This window comes from Camellia sinensis, chromosome 4 (assembly GCF_055761805.1).
Source record: "Camellia sinensis isolate YWXY chromosome 4, ASM5576180v1, whole genome shotgun sequence".
Taxonomy (NCBI): Eukaryota; Viridiplantae; Streptophyta; class Magnoliopsida; order Ericales; family Theaceae; genus Camellia; species Camellia sinensis.
Genome location: NC_138964.1, coordinates 46,019,294 through 46,025,978, shown reverse-complemented (window position 1 = coordinate 46,025,978; position 6,685 = coordinate 46,019,294). Strand labels below are relative to the sequence as shown.

The window sequence follows — 6,685 nt, the reverse complement described above, 5'->3', positions numbered from 1 at the left end:
GGCACCCGATCCATGAGATGAAACCCGAAACTCGAAACTAGGCACATGGAATGACTTATAGCTATACAAAGCATGCATTATTTGATCATGAAGCATGAAGACAGAGCCAAGGCAGTCCCAAAACATGGACACTTCCAGTTCAAAGCATGGCCAAAAGATGCTAGCATGGTGGACAAAATAGCATGCAATCTTGACTAGCAATCATGGTTTACATGGCAAGTATATGAAGCAAATGTAATCTCACCAAAGCAGAAAAAATCAGTGAATAAATCATGTGAAAATAGGTCCAAATAACCACTGGTATGCAACCATGGTATGCAAAAATAATGAGTTACTTTGGAGGGCCATGCAAGGAGTTATTAAGCACATGCAAGGTAGACATTTAGCATGGAATAAAAAACTATGAAAATCAAATATGGTAGTCCTAAAACTCACCAAATTGACCCTGGAAAGTGACTTTGAAGCATGCAAGGTAGGGTCTCTTTGAAAGGCCAAAAAGGCAACCAAACAAGAGAAGGAGAGAGGGGGTCACCCCCCTCTAATCTTGGATCTCAAAATAGTGTTCCAGCCACTGAAAATCCGTTGGATTTCAGTGGCTAGAAGGCCAAACAAAGAATGCAATTGGGGCTTAGGTGTAAGGCTCAAAACAAGGGACAATCAAGCATACAAGGAAGCATGTGGTCTCAAATAAAATAGTGCCCTTAATAAAACATGAAGATGATGTCAAAACAAGCCTTTTTCCAGTTTATAACAAGTCTCAAAAATGAACATAAATAGGGCTAATCTATCATGCAAAAATGGCCCTAAAAGAGAGAATAGAGACAAGGGACAGCAGCTGGCCCCAAACAGTGAAGATCCCTTCAACAAAGTTGAAAAGGGGCTCAAAATGAAGCACTTTACAATTTACATCAAGTCTCAAACCAGCTCACAAATAAGCCTAAAATATCATGCAAAAATAGGCCTAAAAGAGAGTTTAAACACAAAGGGGGAGGAGGAGACCTCAAACAGCAAGAGGTCCTTGATCAAACATGAAAAGGAGCTCAAAATATGACTATTTACAGTTCAGGTCGGAGCCCAAAAATGTAAGCAACAAAGGCTAAGAATGCATGCAAAATAGAGCAAATAGAGAGAGAAATGAGGCTCACCCTTGTAGTCCAAACTTCCAGCAGCTTTTGGTCCGAGAAATGGTGTTCCTAAGCTCTGAAAAGTAGCCTCAAGTTGCTGGAATGGAGTATGGAGGTTGTAGGCTATGAGTGGTAGTGTAAAGAGGGCAAGAACCTTAGGGTTTGAAGGGTTTAGAAGAGAGAGATAGGGAGAGAACTGAGAATTTTAGAGAGAGAGGAAATTTTTTCTTCTAAGTTGTATCCCTCCTCCTTTCTCCTCTTCTCTTCTTGTAAGAGAGCTTGATTGATATAGAAATATATCAATCTGCAGCTCCTCAGAACTCCCACGTCCAGGCATGGGCTGGGGTATGGCCTGGAATGATAGCTGCCAGCTGTCTACTGAGATATCTGTTGAAAACCACACTTGGCCGGCCGGCCATAAAAGTGGTCGACCGGCAGTCAAATTGGCCGGCCGGCCATCACATTTAGCCGATTGAAAATCAAGGCGGCCGGTGGACAGGAGACTTGGTTAATAGGCTATCCCCTTCCCTCAGGAACACATCCACAAGCTCTTGGTGCACAACCAGACACAAAGCAGTCGAGCCAAGAGATTCTGAGGCAAGGCGCGCAGCGGAGGCCTCCGGGAACTCAAGACGAACACAAACAAGGATGATCACCAAGTGTTCAAACGGTGACGTCCAAGTCTTGAGGACGGTCAAAAATGAGGTGTCTACACTTCAGCCAGACTATTCAAGGGCCACTGATCTAGCGACCTCTGTACTAATACACTGCGCCTTTTTGACCTCCGTCTAGTAATCGGGGGTAAAGAAAGAAACACTGCTTGTTCGTCTATTAGATCCCTAGATTGATTAAGTCTTCCACCTCTGACCCAGAGTGCTCGGGGAATATCTGCCTGGTCGGATGCAATTGTGCTAAACTACCTTGCAAAAAGATAAATAAAGCATACTAAGGAAATAAACAACCAAAACGCGCAGTGTGCTATGTTATGAGTTGAATAAATTAAAGACAATACACAGTTGGCCCGACAACACGTAGTCGACATAACAATACACAGTCGGTATCTGTAATGACCCCAAAGTGCGTATAGAAAGTTATCCTTATTTAATTAGGGGTTAATGTGCTTGCTATTGGAATTGAAGAACTATCCGTTGGGTTATGTCTTTAAAACTGGAATTGGTGACCTTTACCAAACAATCTAAAATTTTTCCCTCCGCTCGAGCGGAGTAGTTGGTGCTCGAGCGTCCTTTTGGGGTTTCCAGTAATTTTGCAGGCGGACTGAAATTCTGGGAGAGGTGATTTTCCGCTCGAGCGTATAAGTGGGCGCTCGAGCGGGTCGCCTGGTTAAGTTTGATTCTGAGACACATAGACTCATTTTTGATGTTCTTCTTAGTGTGTTTGGAATAGTCTTACCTTATTTTGGGGTATTGATTGAGATGATAAGATGATGGTAAAGTAAGATTGGATCAAAAACTTTAATTTGAATAATTCGATTACGACCAACCGTCACTCTTTTTACCTTTTCTTGTTCCACACTTGGAATTTGGATGTGAGGTTAGAACCATTGGAAAGCTTATTTTCGGGGCTTCAATTTGAGCACAAGAATGACCTAAAACGGAGTCCGGATGAGAGAGTTACGCCTGTTTGAAATTTTCATATCTGTGCTGAAAACAGGTACGCTCGAGCGGGAATTCCTCCGCTCGAGCGGGAATTACGGGACAGCAGCTTAAAATGAGATTTTTTGGATCATTTCTTACATTTTCCTTTTCCCCTCTTCATCCCTCTCCCCTAGGTCCGAAAACCCTAGGTCCTTAATCTCCAAAACCTTCCATTTCTCTTAGTTTTGATCAAGATCATCCATCAAAAAGTGAAGAAGCATGAAGATTATTATGTTCTACCGGTTGGAATTTCGAGATTTTGGAGGATTCTTCTCAATCCTTGCTCCTTTGTTTGATTCTTGAGGTAAGGGTTTTAATACTCTTCAATATTTACATCCATAGATAGATTTGAGGTATTTTCATTGTATAATGGTTCAATTTTCATTAATGTTATGTATATAGAAGAAATTATGAGATTTTGGGAATTTTGGGTTTGAACATTGGGGGTTTTAAGGTTTGTGATGTTGGGAATTAAATTGATGGGTTTAAGTGATGGATTGAGAATCCTAGATGTAAAATCATTTGGAAAATTGGAATTAGGAGTGATGATTTAAGAAGTTTGATTTTTGTTAACAATCCTCTTTTTCCTTGAAACCCTAGGTTGATTATTGATGATAACCAAAGATTTAACCCAAATTGAAAGTAGAATAATGAAATTGAGGTATTGAATTATGTATATACAAGTTTAATTGGAATTTGGTGATACTTGGAAATTATGTTTAGAATTTGCGAATGAACTTTGTTATGAGCACTGTGAATCATGTCTTAATGAGAAAGGAGATTGGGGGGAAGGGTTTGTGGATGATGTAAACTTGGCAACGGAATATTGAATTGAGTCTTAGCAATTTAATTTGAATTATGTGGAATTATATTTGGTTGTATTGAGTTGAATAATATTAAGTAGTGTGGATTGTATTGGATAGTGATAATTATGTGAGGTTATGTCGAATTGTGTTAAATGTTGTTGAATTGAATTGTGTAGGATTATCTGCAGGGACGGACCTAGCATCTAAACACTGTGAGTAGTAGTACTTCGATGTATCTTTAATCATTAATGATTATTGTTATTGACGTTATGATCTTCGTCATAAGAATTATGTTGACATGTATGTTATGTATGCTACGTAAATATTGTGAAATTATGGTAACATCAAAGGTGTATGCTATATGAGGAACATTGTGAAATTATGGAAACATCAAAAAGGATTTGTGAAATATGCATATCGAATTTGTGAAGTATGGATCACCAACTTGTGAAATATGAAACGACGTGGCCGAGGGCCATTTGTGAATTATGAAGCTATGTGGCCAAGGGCCATTTGTGAATTATAAATCTATGTGGCCAAGGGCCATTTGTGAATTATAAATCTATGTGGCCAAAGGCCATTTGTGAATTATAAATCTATGTGGCCAAGGGCCATTTGTGAATTATGAATCTATGTGGCCAAGGGCCATTTGTGAAATATGAAGTTATGTGACCAAGGGCCATATGTGAAGATTAAACCTATGTGGCCAAGGGCCGACTTGTGACTTATGAAGCTATGAGGCCAAGGGCCAAACTTGTGAACTTGTGAATCCAAAGGGCCGAAGGCCGATGTGATAAGTTGTGACTCTATGAAACCCAAAGGCTATTGTGAATGTGAAAACCTCTCAGGCCAAGGGCCGAACTATGAAATTGTGAAACCGATAAAGTCATCTGTAATCTAATGAAAATGTGCTTACTTTTCGTTACTAATTATCAGGAATGTCCTGTCAACTTTACGTTAATTATGTCAACTCATGGGAATGATGTAACGGTTACCATTAGGACTCTGTTAATTACAAGGCAAGGCAAGGCAACTATGTTAACATATATGAATGATTAAACAAAGGTATATGCTATTGATTAATAGAGCACGTAGAGTAAGTCATTTACCCAAAAGAGCTTATGTTCATTCTGGAATGATGGATTCTGAGTAAATATAAGAGTAGCTATGTGCATCCATATGAATTGAAGTTATTTTGCTATGATGCTTATAAATTGGAAGTTATTCAGAATCTACGTTATAAGTGCAAAGTTTAGAATCATTGTGTGAACCTCATGTGAATGTGAATTAGTCTCTCATTGTTAAGCGTACGATAATGACATGGTACAACAAGAAATGCTCTAGTTATGATATGTTCCGTTCGAATTAATGAATGATGTTCAAGTGTGTTTTAGGCATGTTTTTAGTATGTTACAAGTTCAAGCATATTCAGGTATGTTTCAAGTGTATGTTGCAAGTTTAAGTTTGTTACAAGTTCAAGGATGTTACAAGTTCTTTGTTTCAAGGGCCTTAGTGCCATATGTTATAAGGGCTTCATGCCACATGTTTCAAGGGCTTATAGCCACCATGTTTATGTTGCAAGATTGAACCTAAGGCCATTATGTACTTAGCGCAGAATCAGACTAACTATGTGAACTCTACATCTTTATATGCATTGCCCTGTGTTATGTTTCAAATTAAGCATTGTTTTATTCATGTATTACTATTCACTGAGTCCGGCTCACTCTCTGTTATGTCTGTTTCTGTAGGTCACCAATCAGATGGTCAGTCCTAGCCATGACGCTGCCTTCCTTTGTCAACCTTCGTGTGTCCAGGCATTATACACAGCCATTGATTTTGTTAAGCTGATAAGATGTTGGCTTGCTTTTTGAATGTCTATCTAAGAGTGATGTATATAGCTCTCATGTTTTTGTATATGCCCAATAATAGGGCTGGGTCTGTATATATATATGTATATAATCGATGTTCAGGTGTATGTTTTAGATTTTATTTGTTTGTTAAAAGTTTGTGATCCTGGCATGATAGTAGTAGCTTGATGGAGTTTGTTTCCAATGTCAAATTTTTATATTTAGTGCTTCCGTTCAGGCCCCATATATATAGATATAAAACAGGTTAAGTGTCCGTTTCTGAAGTGGTCATGCCCAAACTTCTAGGGGCGGGTTTGGGGTGTGACAGTATCTGTAAGTTGAACATACTGTCCTTAACTCTGATCACTGTGCCCTAAATTGCTGCCCCAAAACTGAATTTGATACCCTCAGGTAAAACTGATTCTCCAAATGTTGATGCCTGCAGGCCTGATACCCAGACTTACAAACTGATACACGCGATCTTGTAGAGACACACTCTGACAGCAAATAGCAAGCAAGTGAGAGCCAAAACACCCCTACGTTGGGGTAGGGTTTCCATGTCCTATTTTGTCAGGAGCTAGGATTTCACTACGCACATAGCAGTTTCAAATAACCTACAATCAGGTAAGCAACCTGTCCTAGTTTGGAATAGTCATTATGGATTCCGATATGCATTTGGTCGAATGGTCGAAAAAGGTGCCCCGGTAACAATCGAGGTTTGTGTTCCCGTCGTGGCAAAGTCCACAACCGGTCAACCTTATGGCACGCTTTTCAAAGCAAGCCTCCGACAAACCGTTCAGGAATAACATATCGCAAACACAGTGTCCTAGGCGCACCAATGCAAATGCAATGCAAAGAGACACATAAGTGTAGTCAAAATACGATATCATGAGTTCGAGTCAAGTTCTCTGTTTCCCCAGCAGAGTCGCCAGAAACTGTGGACGTACCCGAACGTCCTTGGGAAAATCCCGTTTCATTCATTTGGGCTTACCACAGTTCAGACTCAAATGCCACGGTTCTGAATCTAATCTCACAATGTGCGATGTAAGATCGATAAATCACCAAAGAGGCTAAATCCGAAAAATCGTTTTGGAAAACTAATTTTTAATAAAGAAGTGCCAAACATGGACTGCTTTGCCAGATACAGAGTCGCCACCTAAATATTTTGTTTTGGGGGAATTTAGGAAACCCTGACTCGTGCCTAAGGCCACGTGCCCGTCATCACCAAAGTTGCCTCGGCTCGGGAACTTGGG

The 6,685-nt window shown here is 39.8% G+C and overlaps 1 long non-coding RNA gene across 1 annotated transcript; it reads left to right on the top strand.

Annotated features, from left to right (window-relative positions):
• The first annotated feature begins 2,781 nt into the window (after positions 1–2,781).
• On the top strand, positions 2,782–5,410 carry LOC145823319 (uncharacterized). Its single transcript, XR_014365609.1, has 3 exons — positions 2,782–3,083; positions 3,762–3,797; positions 5,334–5,410. It is a non-coding gene; the product is annotated as an uncharacterized LOC145823319 (long non-coding RNA).
• Positions 5,411–6,685: the final 1,275 nt, after the last annotated feature.